Source organism: Brassica rapa, chromosome A04 (assembly GCF_000309985.2).
Source record: "Brassica rapa cultivar Chiifu-401-42 chromosome A04, CAAS_Brap_v3.01, whole genome shotgun sequence".
NCBI lineage: Eukaryota > Viridiplantae > Streptophyta > Magnoliopsida > Brassicales > Brassicaceae > Brassica > Brassica rapa.
In genome coordinates, this window is record NC_024798.2 from 6,631,499 (window position 1) to 6,645,398 (window position 13,900).

Consider the following 13,900-nt stretch of genomic DNA (forward strand, 5'->3'; position numbering starts at 1 on the left):
AGCTTGATGAAGCTCACCGCATGATCGAGGAGCAGGCTGCCCAGAATGCAATCGCTCTCCGCAAAATCGAGGAGCAGGCTGCCCAAAACGCAAACAATCTCCGCATAATCAAGGAGCAGGCTGCTCATAGCGCAGAGCAAGGAAAACAGCTCAAGGAGTTATCTAGAGTGGACAAGTTTTTGACTGCAACAAATCCTCAGTACGTTGAATACGTTGCAGCTAACAAGTCGGATGATTAGGTTCTCTTACGATCAGGTGTTAAAATATTTTCTGTACTTTGAAACTTATGATCAGGTGTTAATATTGTCAGCTTGTTAAACTCCTATAAGAGGAGTTCTTTTGTATCAAACTTGTTAAACTCCTATAAGAGGAGTTCTTTTGTATCAAATATTTTAGCTTGTTAACATTTTCATTTTTTTTATTATCAATTGTTCCAAACAATAAAAAAACAGGAAATCAAGCAAAATAAAATTCAAATCACAAAATTTGGAAATAAATCTCGTTGTATAGTCGCTTATCAGTCAGTGTTTAGTGCATAAATAAACCATTTCGCCCAAAAAACAGTAGCAATGTAGTCGCTAACTAGTAGCAAAATCGTTAAATTTAACGACTGATGACCGACTAAATATAACGACTGATTCCCGACTAAGTTTTTACGACTGATTCCCGACCACTATATTACGACTGATTTTACAACTGATATTTTCCAACTGATCTGCGGCGACAATACATGACCTTATGACAGCAAAAATGTCGCAGACTGGTCGTAAGAGATGTCGCAAAATCGTCGCCAAAGATTACGACTGAATTAAGACTGTTCTATGACTATGTACTGTACTCGTAAAACAGTCGTAAATCAGTCGCTCAATTCCGACTGATTTACGACCGTTTGTTTTTTGCGACGCGTTGGTTTCCGACCTCATGTTCAGTCGCTAATCAGTCTTAAAGTGTGATTTTGCGACTAATTTGCTACCAATTGTGTAGTCGGAATATACATGTTTTCTTGTAGTGCGGTTATAATGTCGACAACGAAAGAGTGTCGATCGATGGTACTATTGGGACGTCGACCGATACACCTTTGCCTACGTCGACCGATAGTCAGTTGAGGACATCGATCGACGGGTTCTAGCCAGACCTATGCGCGAGTATGATATGCCCTATTAAGATACTAAATTGGCGGTTAGCCCTCTCTAGCAGTCCTAATATGATAGATAGATGTCAAAATGGGATAACAACGGTGCTTGAGTATGCAATCCTATGATCAAGTTCTAGTTAGCAAGGCTAAAACAAGCAATGAATACAAATCTATCTTGAATATCACAACAAGGCAGATCTATAGTTTGGGGCTAATCCCACAAACCTATCTGAACCCTGGATCTAATAAATGAACTACTCAGACATAGCAAAGCAATTCATAACAATGAAGAAATGTAAATTCATAGTATATATGAAAAAAATGGAAACAAGGAGTTCCAATCACAAGTGATCTTCTCTCCAAAACTCTCTCTTCTCTCTCAAAGTAAAACTGTAACCAAAAAGCTCTCTGCCGTCAAAACACTTAGGCAGTATATAATCTACTAGGTTAAAAACTCATCAGAGCATTTTCGTAATTTGGCTTGGCCTTGGGTTTTAAGTCCGCTGGATCCAGAATGTCGCGTGTCCAAAGTCTCGACATCGATCGATGGTACTTGTGTACATCGATCGATATTAATCTTCATCTGTCGAGGCATCTCTTGGTGTCGATCGACAGCACTGGATGCGCATCGATCGATTGTTCTTCCTCTCATCGACCTCTACATGGTCAGCTCGGGTGAAATGTCCTTTAAGCTCCAAAATGCTCCAAAATCATAGCTTTACTCTGAAATGCACCTGAACCTGAAAACATACCTAGAAGAGTAGAAAACATAGATATATATATATATATATATATATATATATATATATATATATATATATATATATATATATATATATATATATAGTAAAACGCTTATATACCATGGATGAAAACGGGTCAAATCCAAGGTATATCAACTCCCTCAGACTTACCATTTTTCTTGTCCTCAAGCAAAACATACATGCAGTCTTTCTGAAAGAGGTTTGAAAATATTAGGGACTTAAGATTTTAAACCATAGAAATCTTTTTCTCAACATTTTTGCAACCACATTTAAAAAGTCCTAATCACAGAAGCACACTATGCAATATCCTAGCTTAGCAACCATTTCTAACATAACACAACTCATCAATTCACGTCTGACATCCCCTCTACTGACTTCATTTCTTAGCATAAATATAAATTGATGAGTTGGATGCAAGGATTTCAGACAAGTATCTGGAGCTGCAGGTAAAAGTTAGTTCCTAGTTTCTCTCTCTCTAATTTTCTCTCTTGAGTCAAAGTCTGCTTCCATTGCAGGATCAGTGACCAAGATTGGACAGGCTTCCATGAATCAAAACTTAATGGTGGTTGCCACCAAGCTATGTTCACTTCTTTTTGACCTATATCGAGCTGCAGGTAAAAGTTAGTTCCTAGTTCTTTGCGAAAGCGAGCCTTGAAGATTGCCGCCTCCAAGTCCCGTTTCGAACTCTTTTATTGGAGTCTTTATGAATCAAGCCTTAATGGTTTTAGCCACCAAATCCTGTTCAGACTCATCCTAAGTAAACAATAGATCTTATTTTGATTATATATATATGTATATATATATATATATATATATATTTTTTTTTTTTTAAAGAGAAATCACTAAATATTTTAGGGTCGAAATTTAGAGAGAGAAAATAATCTACACAAATGTTGGGGTAAAAAACGGTTACGACGGAATTACCACCCGAAAATCCTCGGAGATCTTATTTCCGAAAGAGATAGTAAAAGGAAAGATGTAACTTTCGTAAAATATAATCAATACGAAGTTTTTACGAAGAAGTATCCTTGAAGATTCAAACCAAACAAACCAGGCTCGGTCGTTGCGTAATTACTGCGCATACACGCCGTCCGGTCGCTACGTAGCAACCAAGTCCGGGCCGATATCGGCCGCTGCATAGCGATCGAACGTCCGACCCACTCGGTTGCTACGTAGCGACCAAGATCAAGCCAAAGCGCGGTCGCTAGGTAGCGACCGAGCGATCATCCCGCTCGGTCGCTACGTAGCGACCGAGCTCAAACCAAAGCTCGGTCGCTACATAGCGACCGAGCGCTCGTCCCGCTCGGTCGCTACGTAGCGCCCAAGCTCAGCCAAGCTCAGTCGCTACATAGCGACCGAACGTTCGTCTCGCTCGGTCGCTACGTAGCGACCAAGCCCGAGCCAAGCTCGGTCGCTACGTAGCGACCGAGCGTCCGTCTCTTCCTCAAAAACCTGTGGAGACAAAACAAGACTACTCGGAAGCTCCGGTTGCAAAACAGTTAGTTCTACAATAGCTTGTTCATTATCAAGATTAAACTCAGTTTCAAGAGAAGGAAGATCACAATCTTTTTCACAAAACATCAAGCTTTCAATTGGCTCTTCATCAGATTCATCAAAAATGGATAGAGAATCTGAAAAACTTTTAAATTCAAAATGATTTTCAGATTCACCTTGGGCTTTCTTACTGATGAACAAGGATGGCTCAGCTACTGGGACACGTGTGGATGTGCTCTTCTTTTGGCTCTTGCTGAAGCCCTTGAGGGCTTTGTCCACTCCCTTCACAAGGTTATCACAAATTTGTTGGACATCAAATTGAAAGGGTTGCCTTTTTGGATCAGCCACATCTCTGGCTGTTTTTCTCCTTATAGCTGGCTGTTCCTGCATACTATCAAACTTATCAAAATAATTCAAAGGATATTTAAAAGGAGTTTGAGAGTTAGAATTTCGTTGAGGCTTCTCCTTGTTACTTTTCCTTAGCAAACCAAACATCATAAACCTGAAAAATCTCAACACAAAAGTTAGTAGATAAAAACCTCACACTCTCAAGTGTTTGATCCTCACCCACACAAGTGTTTCTCTCAGATTTTAAGGTAATCACTCAAGTTTCTAAGAAGAACAGATTCAAGAATCCCAATGGTCAATCTCAAGCAAACACAAGGGAATTTCTCAAGATAGCAAGATAAGAGATTTTTGGTTTTGGAATCCGTTTTAACCACCTCAAAGACTGGATTTCTCCTCAGCCAGCAGGCTTTCTCTTCCACCACCAATCCCCAAATGAAAACTTTTCGAAATTTCTTTTTTTTTTCTTTCTGTTTTTTTTTTTTTGATAGAGGATGGTATTGAGGGGCCCGGATTCAAGATAGATAGAAGAAGAAGTGTTTATGAAGAAATGGAAGATGAGAAGATGGATCGAGATAGAGAATACCAGACGAGTGGCTCTGATACCACTTGAAGGACCCTAAGATCGGCTCACTCGAATGAATCAGATTTGGATATGAACTCCGAATGGAGAACTAAATGGATTGAAGGGTCGCACGAAGGTTGCGGAAAGGCCTTCGATATTCCCGGCTTCAGTTGGTGCTTGATATGACTCACAAGACCACCAAAAGAAGAATCTCGAACCGTTGCTTGATATGACTCACAAGACCAACGAGTTTGAGGGGTGTTTACTTGGATATGACTCACCAAGAAACTAAGAACAAGTTCTACAAAGAACGAAGAGTTTTAACTCAACAAAAGGGGAAAACAATCTGTTTTATTTCGTGGCTCTACAAGTTGTAGAGATCCAAAGAAGAATGTGCTAAAAACAAGACATTGGAAATAGAAACAAAGACTTGACTAAATAAAGTCTTTGACTGAAACTTGGACTACCTCTTCATATAGCCACGACCAGGACTTTGAAAGGTGAAGAATATACTCCTGATATGGGCCAAGACATGTCCCTTTGAGGCCTGGTCGAAATCCATCTTTTCCCTTAGCCAATATTTTATCGGTTTCTCCATTTGGGCCAAACAAGCTCGTTTTTGAATATTTTTGAAAACCATCAAGCCCAATGCTTTCTTGGACATTTAGAACATGAATAATCACATTTTTCATGATTGGATTGGCCGTTGGTTCATCAGAAAGAAGGTTAGCCATTTCGAGCTTCTCGGGTGGTCTGAATTCGCGAGAACTGAAGATCACCTGATTTGTAAATAGCATAACTATCACATATGAACTCTGTTTGATCTGATTCTTCTTCGAGGAGCTCCTTAATTGAGTTGAAAACATTTTCCAAGTGATTTCATGTGTAGAAGCCTCGTGGTTTAGAAGATATGAGTCAAACAATGAACATATATCATTACTGCTTCCAATGATCAAGCCATGCATGTCTGTTTTGCCCGGTGCGCTACCGCATGGCACATCAGCTCGGTCGCTACGTAGCGACCGAGCTCGGCCAAGCTCGGTCGCTACGTAGTGACCGAGCGCTCGTCCCGCTCGGTCGCTACGTAGCGACCAAGCTCAAGCCAAAGCTCGGTCGCTACGTAGCGACCGAGCGCTCGTCCCGTTCGGTCACTACGTAGCGACCGGACTCGAGCCGAAGTTCGGTCACTGTGTAGCGATTGAAATCTTCCGAACATCGACAGACATCAATCCATGCATTCTCGTCAAACCACCGAATGCTATCTCCCGAAGACCGTAGCAAGCTCAGTCCATGTTTTCCGCTATCGATATTCATCGATCAAACTTCGCGGATTAGAAACCGCGGAAAGTTTGTTTCTTTATCAAAAACATATCATAGAAAACGTGTCGAGTCGTAAGACGGCCCAAAGGGACCTAAAACACGACTCGAGGCCTATCCTACGATTTCTTAACCAAAAGCCCGTAAACCGCAGCAATGTTTACGCTTGGCCCACAAGGAAAGATAAATGTCAAGTTTCCGCGGATAAATACGGAAGTTTTGAAGATAATTGGAAGATCGGGAAAATGGAATATCTCCATTTTTATGCTATGACGGCTTAAGAGCTGAAGAGTAAAAGCGTAAACCGACCTTGGAGCTGGTATATAAGGAGTCCTAGGCGAGGAGCATGGGGGAGAACTTTTTGAGAGCAAACTTAGCACTTAGAGCAATTTAGGCAATTTTCCGTTTTTGTTATTTCGAGCTGCGACCCAATTAGGTTTAGCCGTCTTAGGGTTACTAGAACTAGGAATCTCGCCGACAGCTCTCGAGCCCAGGCTTATACCTTGTTGTAAACGCTCATACGCAAATTCGGAATAAGATCTTCTTTGCTCTCCTTTTCGATTTCTTATACTTTATCGTTGTTATTCTCGTGTTCTGATTGCTTGACGTGTGGTAGTTAGCAGATATCCGGGTCCTCTGGGAAATTAAGGTTTTCCTAGTTTCCTTATTTAAACGGAAATCGACAGTGCGAATTTCAGTTCTCACAGTTTGACGCTAGAAGGAGGGGGATACGGATCAATCTAACCCGCAAAAGCCACATCACTCTCAATCAGACATGTCAAATAACGACGCGGATAACGTGCAAACTCCTCTTAACGGAGGCAGCGGCACCGATCTCCACACTCCAGTAGCGGACGTATCCGCGGCCAACGCACAAACCAACGCCGCGACGCTCGAGGAGTTTAAAAAGATGTTCGCCACCTATGAGAATAAGTCGGAAGAACAGGATAAGCTGGCGAATACCTTGACAAAACAGGTTGAAACCTTAACGGCAAGAACCCAAGCAATCCGTCCCCGCGGAACAACCAAAATCCGCGGGAAGAGGCTCGACTTCGCTACCCCACTCGACAGATCAGGAGTCGCGCGGGAACAACCTTCCGGTCAAAACCCTAGCGAGAAATCTCCCATCGAAAAGGGGAATCCTGAAAGTCTTCCGCCCTCTGCAAAGGACTCGGAGGATAACGAAGCCGAACACATTGACCTAGATCCTAGCAATGTCTCCAACGACACCGACGAGGACGTCGATAGACATCCAAGAAGGACTAGAAGCCGATCCGATCGAGTAGGCTCTCCGTTCGAAAAACCAATGACGGAAGAAGAGGAAGTCGCCTATTGGAACGAACAAGAGGAGCTGGCTGAAAAGCAAATCGAGCTCACTCGCAGTAAACGCCGACAAGCTTGGAAATCCACTGACGAGACATCGGATATCCGCGATCTTCGTGACTACATCACCAAGACTGCGGCAGAAGTGAGAGCCGTAAAGTCTCAAATCCATCATTTACCAGTCGCATTTCGGACATGAGGGTGTCCGATCTGGGAAAAATCAAAGTACCGAAGTACGATGGTACGGCCTATCCAAAAGCGCACCTTCAGGCTTTCCACATCGCGATGGGAAGAGCAAGACTGAAGGACGGCGAAAAAGATGCCGGCTATTGCCGCCTGTTCGTCGAAAATCTTGAAGGAGCAGCGCTCGAATGGTTCGCACGCCTTCGTCGCAACACCATCGGGAGTTTTCGACAGCTCGCATCGGAATTTCTCAAACAGTACTCTGTATTCATAGACAGAGAAACTTCCGATGTTGACCTCTGGAGTCTCTCCCAGAGGGAAGACGAACCCCTCCGCGAGTTTATCAGTCGGTTCAAGCTGATAATGTCCATGGTCAGCGGGATAAGCGACAAAGTGGCCATCGACGCGCTGAGAAAGACGCTCTCGTACAAGTCGAAATTCAGAAAGTGGATAACTCTCGACAAACCGCGAACGATCCAGGACGCCCTCCACAAAGCGACGGACTACATCATAGTCGAGGAAGAAACTAAAGTCTTATCGCAAAAACATAAGGCGGCAAGACCATCCTCGAATGACGTGGATCCAAAAGGGAAAAAAAAGAACTCTCGTAACGACAAGTACGTCCATCACGAGGGGGAAGATCTCCAAGGGGCGCATAACTATGCGATCAATTCGGATCAAGGCCGGACCACGGGCAACACATGGACTCGGAATCAAGGGTATGACGAAAACACCTTCTGCGAGTTCCACCAATCCCGAGGACACTCCACGACCAACTGCAAAGTCTTGGGAGCAAGATTGGCCGCGAAGCTACTCGCCGGAGAGCTCTCGGAAGTAACTAGCGTTAAGGATCTCATCCTCGATTCTGATCGCCCTCCAAAGACGGACAGAAATCCACCCGCTGAAAAATCCCTTCAACGAAACCAACCGGGGATAAACGCGGTAGGAGGCCGGACGACAAGGGGAACGATAACAATCGTCGCAGAGTCAATATGATCATCGGAGGATCACAATACTGCAGCGATACCGTGTCGGCCATCAAGGCTTACCAACGGAAGGCAGAGTCGAGTGCAAATTGGCCTACATGGTCTCCTCCTCGAGATGGCCAAAATTGCTCGATCACCTTCACAAAGGAAGAAGCCGACAGTATCGACCAACCTCACTGCAACCCGCTCGTCATAGATCTCGTCATACGAGATTTAGAAGTCGGAAGGGTACTCGTCGACACGGGAAGCACGGTCAACGTAATCTTCCGCGACACTCTCAAGCGGATGAGCATCGAACTCGGAGAAGTAATTCCGACGCCAAAACCGCTCACGGGTTTTTCAGGCGAAGTATCAATGACTCTTGGATCGATCCTATTGCCAGTCATGGCCAAGGAGATCACGAAAATCGTCGAGTTCGCGGTAGTCGATTATCCCGCTATCTACAACGTGATCATGGGAATCCCATGGCTCAACGCCATGCAGCCAGTTCCGTCAACCTACCACCTGCGTCTCAAATTCCCAACGCCAAGCGGAGTCGCGGCCATCTGGGGATGCCAAAAACAGTCGCGGCTATGCTTCCTCGCAGAACACAAATTAAGGCAAATCACGACTTCTGCAGCTGTAAACGGCAAGCGCACGAAGATAGACCGATCTTCGGACAAAAGCGCCCCGGGAGAAGATGAATTAAAATCGTCTACCAACGCAAACGCATCGGACGTCGAAGCTCGACACAAGTCTGAAGCCTACGCTACAACTCAACCGGAACATCCGGAAAATAGCGTTGACCCAGCCACGATCGACACGGTCAAGGCGGACATCGCGACATCTACCGCCGAGTAAGAACACTCGCGGCATGAAACAGAACTACGAGATGGCTTGATACTCGAAAGGGGTAAGTAGGCAGCTCGTCAAAAGACGAGTTCAGCTATCCCCCTCTCTAAGGGAGTGGGTGCGTATACTCGTATACTCCCACTTAGAAAAATCTTCATTATTGTAATCGAGTTTTAGAAACTTCAAAAACTTTTACTACAATATACGTTGTCCTTTTTATCGAAAACGTTTACGCTTCAGTAAAACACAAAAGAAACTTTCAGGACACGCCTGGAAACATTAAGACTCTTGTCTGCGGCCTCATCCGGCCCAAAAAATCGTAAAAATTATCATCTTTCGAACACGCAAAGATACACGTATAATCCCCAAAACAACTGCGAGACGTCGCAAAAGTTAAGATTCGAAGATAATACTAACCAATTGTCCGAACGCGACCACCAAAACCTTACACCCCGTTCGTCGATTGGCCCCGACAAGCACGCTAGTCGTCTTAAACAAACGCAATTTGATCACTCTTTTGATCTTTAAAACGTCCATCACAAGGACAAAAGCGCGCTACAACAAAAATTCGAAATTTTGGTTTAGCACTTCCAGTTGACTCTGAGAAGATGCTCGATTCGTACCATACAAGTCATATAAGCCGAGAACCTATCGCGGACTTTTAATCGGTACGAGTCAGGAAGAAATCGCAACAGGAAAAACGATAGCCGGCTAGTCACCGCACAAACCTTAACCGAAAGTAAACCTAGGTCTTGCCCTAAACCCAACGCTCTGGTCTCAAACATCTCAAGGCATGATATCTAAAAGATACGAGATCCTAAACCATGTCTCTCCGTTTGTATCTCAATGTTCTCGAAAATCGCAAAGATAGGTAATTCTTACGAAAATCACGAACGAACCAACAGATCGGACGTCTCATAGGAATTAAATATGAGACGACAACTCATATTTACTTCGAACCTACTCCGGAAAATTCGTAAAACGAAACATTCATCATATAAATAACCGCGTAAAGCGGCAAGGGGATTCGAAGCCACCAACGGCCAGTCCCGATAAGCAATAAAAACGGTCAAAACAAGCCCATACAAATCTCTCGGCCACACTCGGCCATAAAACAGAAAGACGAACATCTTTCTTTCGATAACTACTCCACCGCTCATAATCCAAAGTCAAAGTCCCCGGATAACGAAGCACCGAACGCATCCGCGGGACGATCCACTTCCTTGCCACCATCGGGAAACCCGGTCGAAACCTCCTCGGTATCAGGGGAAACCGGGATGGAATCCCAGAACCCTTGAATCCGCTCGTCGATCGGAGGATAAGCGCCTTAGCGTGGGCACGTTCATTCATCCCACTCTTCATCAAGCTCATTTCCTCCTCGAACACGTAGTCATCGGCTCGCGTCCTCCAAAGACTTCCGACCGAACCGCGGCACTCACGGAAATCACCCAACGAGGTAAAGGCGTTCTTGAGGTTCCCATACTCAACCTGGAATTGAGAGGCACGAGTCTTCATCACCTCGACGATTTCTCTTTTGCCTTTCCTTTCCGCCTTACGGACAGCCCGCGCAAGATCACGAGTAAGTTGCGCTTCTCGCTCCAAGATCTCGCCTTGCACGCGAGCGAGATCCCGTTCCGCTTTCTCCGCTTTGAAACGATAGATCATAGTCTCCCTATGACTCGCTTCAATGGCCGAGCCAAGCAAGTTAAGGCCCTGCGAAATCAATTAACGCATTGTAAGCAGAAAAGGAAAAACCTAGGCAATCACAAATATTTTCAAAAAAATCATACCCCGTTGATGATTCAGGACCCTTCCGCGACGATTTTCGGCCTCGCCAACTCTTTCGCAGGTGGAGGAGCATCAAAACCCGGTGGTAGACGGGCAAATAAATCATCAAAGTCCGGGATAGGGGCCTCGCTCGAGCCACTCCCATCGCCATAAGCTAGGTTCCGATCCCATCCTGGAAGCATAGAGTCATCCATCGAAAATTCTATATCGCCAAGGTCGATATCTTTTCCCTTCCAAGAGCTCGACTCCGGCACGGCTGGTGGGGCTACAGTGGGACTCTGGTCATCAGGTTCAGAGTCACTTCCCGTGTCCGCAACCGAGGCAGGACCAGGGTGCACGAACCTCAGTGCCCTCCGAACCCTCTTCGGCGTAAAGGAAGTCCAAAAGAAGGGACCATTCCTGAGAAGATCCCTCACCTCAATAATGTCCTCAGGGAACGGAGCAAGAGGATTGATGAAACGACGATCGTTCGGCAACCTCCGGAACAGTGGAATGCAACTCTCTTCGACAGACGCAACTCTCTTCCATGAGTTGAAGTTCAAAATGAACTTCTTAACCACTGACATAAACTTCCGAGGGACCAGCCTATGCTTGTCCGTATCTTTGACGAGTTGAAGCCTCAAAAGCGTTTCAAAATGATCGACGGAAAGGGAAAGGCCATGCTCGTAGCTCAGGATCATGATCCCAATAAGATGCTGAATGGCAAGAGGAGTCAACTGGCTTATCGCAACCTCGAAAGGGTCCAATACTCGAACGAGGATTTCGGGGATTGGGAACCATAAGCGACAACGCACTACGAACGCCTCGTAGCAAGTGAAGTAACCCCCTAGGGGGCTGTTAGCACACTCTCCGGGATAGGGAACTCGGAACTCCACAGCATCCGGGATATGGTAGAACGATCGCATGGTCGCAAGAAACTCGTCGGTACTCCTGCTTGCATCCTCTTTCTCGACTCCGCGATGGGTCAGGACCGGGAACGACTTCTCTTTGGGAGGAGTCATCGAACCATAATGAGCAACCCACCATGCCTCGTTCTCAGCGGGATGTACCGAGTGAGGCACAAAATCCATCTTCGGAACAATGAGCTCTTCATAAGCACTCGCGGACGAAGACCCTTTTTTCGCTACCTTTTTCTTGCTCGACATCTTTACACTTCTCTTAAGAAAAATAGAGGAAAAGGGTGGAGAGAAAAGAAAGAAAGTTTTTCTTAAAAAAGACCTTAGAGAAAGACAAGAAAGTGAAAAAATTATGAAACAAGTTACCTCCCTTCTTATAGGCATGAGGATTTACTATTCAAGCTCGGACTTTCGGATATTAATTCCATCCATCACGCCTAACTTGCCAAACATGCCTAACCGCACGCTAGGATCCTACGATGCATGATCCTAACGGGCTGGGGGGCTAACTGTTGGGGTCAAAAACGGTTACGACGGAATTACCACCCGAAAATCCTCGGAGATTGTATTTCCGAAAGAGATAGTAAAAAGAAAGATGTAACTTTAGTAAAATATAACCAATACGAACTTTTTACGAAGAAGTATCCTTGAAGATTCAAACCAAACAAACCAAGCTCGGTCGTTGCGTAATTACTGCGCATACACGCCGTCCGGTCGCTACGTAGCAACCAAGTCCGGGCCGATATCGGCCGCTGCATAGCGATCGAACGTCCGACCCACTCGGTTGCTACGTAGCGACCAAGCACGAGCCAAAACTCGGTCGCTACGTAGCGATCGAGTGCTCGTCCAGCTCGGTCGCTACGTAGCGACCGAGCTCAAGCCAAAGCTCGGTCGCTACGTAGCGACCGAGCGCTCGTCCCGTTCGATCGCTACGTAGCGACCGGGCTCGAGCCAAAGTTCGGTCGCTGTGTAGCGATTGAACTCTTCCGAACATCGACAGACATCAATCCATGCATTCTCGTCAAACCTTCGAATGCTATCTCCCGAAGACCGTAGCAAGCTCAGTCCATGTTTTCCGCTATCGATATTCATCGATCAAACTTCGCGGATTAGAAACCGCGGAAAGTTTGTTTCTTTATCAAAAAGATATCGTAGAAAACGTGTCCAGTCGGAAGACGGCCCAAAGGGACCTAAAACACGACTCGAGGCCCATCCTATGATTTCTTAACGAAAAGCCCGTAAACCGCAGCAAGGCTTACGCTTGGCCCACAAGGAAGTATAAATGTCAAGTTTCCGCGGATAAATACGGAAGTTTTGAAGATAATTGGAAGATCGGGAAAAATGGAATATCTCCATTTTTTATGCTATGACGGCTTAAAGGCAGAAGAGTATTTGCGTAAACCGACCTTGGAGCTAGTATATAAGGAGTCCTAGGCGAGGAGAATGGGGGAGAACTTTTTTAGAGCAAACTTAGCACTTAGAGCAATTTAGGCAATTTTCCGTTTTTGTTATTTCGAGCTGCGACTCAATTAAGTTTTGCCGTCTTAGGGTTACTAGAACTAGGAATCTCGCCGATAGCTCTCGAGCCCAGGTTTATACCTTGTTGTAAACGCTCATACGCAAACTCGGAATAAGATCTTCTTTGCTCTCCTTTTCGATTTCTTATACTTTATCGTTGTTATTCTCGTGTTCTGATTGCTTGACGTGTGGTAATTAGCAGATATCCGGGTCCTCTGGGAAATTAGGGTTTTCCTAGTTTCCTTATTTAAACGGAAATCGACAGTGCGAATTTTGGTTCTCACAACAAGGCGTTACCTTCCAGACCTGTCTAAAGAATCCGATCCCATGTATACCAAGCCCCAAGACAAGCTGTTATGTCAGGTTTAGTGTTGGAAATCAGCTTTGGTTACTTCATACGTTTCAAGGCAAGTGTGTAGTTGATAGGTTGATCTGCTTTAGCATCTATAGTGCTATCTGCAATCAGTAAATCTAAAATGGTGCTAAAGATTGGTTAGATATTCAAGTTTAAATTAATATAAGATTATAGTCCTTATTTTCAATAGCTAAGCATAATTTATTAAAATTTCTTTTATATAAGAATAAAATAAATTATATTAGTAAATCTCCCCCCAGACTTAAATTACACTATCACAGTGTAACTCAGCCGGAGTTATGATGAAATAGTTCATGATGTACGAAATGTAACAAGTAGGGAAGATACATCTGACCGGATTAGAAATCGATCGATGGGAAATAGTTACATCGATCGTCAT